At 30.5% G+C, this 1602-nt stretch overlaps 1 non-coding gene across 1 annotated transcript; it reads right to left on the bottom strand.

Annotated features, from left to right (window-relative positions):
• Window positions 1–208: 208 nt before the first annotated feature.
• Window positions 209–280, bottom strand: TRNAG-UCC (transfer RNA glycine (anticodon UCC)). Its single transcript has one exon. It is a non-coding gene; the product is annotated as a tRNA-Gly (tRNA).
• Window positions 281–1602: the final 1322 nt, after the last annotated feature.

Here is a 1602-nt window from a genome sequence, read left to right as displayed (position 1 = left end):
ATGAGAATGTGGAGGGAGGGAGGGAGGGAGGGAGGGAGGGAGGGAGGGAGGGAGGGAGAGGGAGGGAGAGGGAGGGAGAGGGAGGGAGAGAGAGAGAGAGAGAGAGAGAGAGAGAGAGAGAGAAAGAGAGAGAGAGAGAGAGAGAGAGAGAGAGAGAGAGAGAAGAGAGAGAAAATGACAGTAATACCAACAACAAAACGGCAAAATATGCGATGGCCGGGATTCGAACCCGGGTCAACTGCTTGGAAGGCAGCCACGCTCACCACTATACCACCACCGCATCCATATTAATCGATAAATTGGCTTATTAAATTCTGTCTATTGATTTCCCTTTATCTCCAGCAGTCTGTCTGTCTGTGTGTACAGTATGTGTGTCTGTTCATGTCTATGTGTGTTTCTGTGTCTGTTTCTGTTCCTGTCTGTGTGTGTGTTTCCGTGTCTGTTTCTGTTCCTGTCTGTGTGTGTGTTTCCGTGTCTGTTTCTGTTCCTGTCTGTGTGTGTGTGTGTGTTTCTGTGTCTGTTTCTGTGTGTCTATCTGATAATAACAATAAAATTGATAATGATAATAATAACACAACTACTAGTAATATGCGATGCTCACCCCCTATACCACCACCGCCTATGTTAATCATAAGGCTGATAATCTAGTTTATCATAATCATAATCATAATGATAAATAAATAAGAAATAAGTAATAAATAAATAAATGAAATAAATAATAAATAATAATCATATAATATAAATAATGAATAATAATCATAAATAATCATAATAATAAATAATAATCATAAATAATCATAATAATAAATAATAATCATAAATAATCATAATAATAAATAAATAAGGAATAAGTAATAAATAAATAAATGAAATAAATAATGAATAAGAATATAATCAGTATTGGTGATGGTGATCCGGTTGATGATAAGAAAGATGGTGAGGGTGATAATTAAAAGTAATGTGATGATAATGATGATGTTGTTTATGAAGATAATAATGATAACAAAATAATGATAACAATAAAGATAATAATGATAATGATAATGCGGATAGTAATAATGGAAATGATAATAATGATAATAATAATAATGAGGATTGAAACAATAGTAATGATAATGATAATATTGATGATAACAAAAATGAGAATAATAACAATGATGATAAAATAATATTAATAATAATAATAAAAATAATAATAAGAAGAAAGATGACGATAATAATGACCATAGTGATGATTATTATAACAATAATAACAATGACAACGATAAGGAAAAAAAACAATAATTATGATGATGACAACAAAAATAGTATCAGTAATAATACCAATAATTATGATGATGTTGATAATAGCAACAACAAGAAATTGATTACAACAGCGATGATAACGATGACTATAACGATAATGATGATAATAGTCAGCTCCGCCAGCAACACCTTTTACATGTAAAAAAAGAATAGAAAAAAAAAACAAAAAAAAAAAACATCTGGTTGGCCACAAAAAACTATTCACACGAACAAGTGATGATAAAGATTATAGAGGAAGAAAATAAAATAAAATAAAAGGTTACACAAAAAAATAAGATAATGTAAAATAGAATTAAA

This window comes from Penaeus vannamei, chromosome 25, assembly GCF_042767895.1.
Source record: "Penaeus vannamei isolate JL-2024 chromosome 25, ASM4276789v1, whole genome shotgun sequence".
Taxonomy (NCBI): domain Eukaryota; kingdom Metazoa; phylum Arthropoda; class Malacostraca; order Decapoda; family Penaeidae; genus Penaeus; species Penaeus vannamei.
The sequence above is the reverse complement of the archived record's forward strand: the minus strand, read 5'-3'. Positions and strand labels throughout refer to the sequence as shown.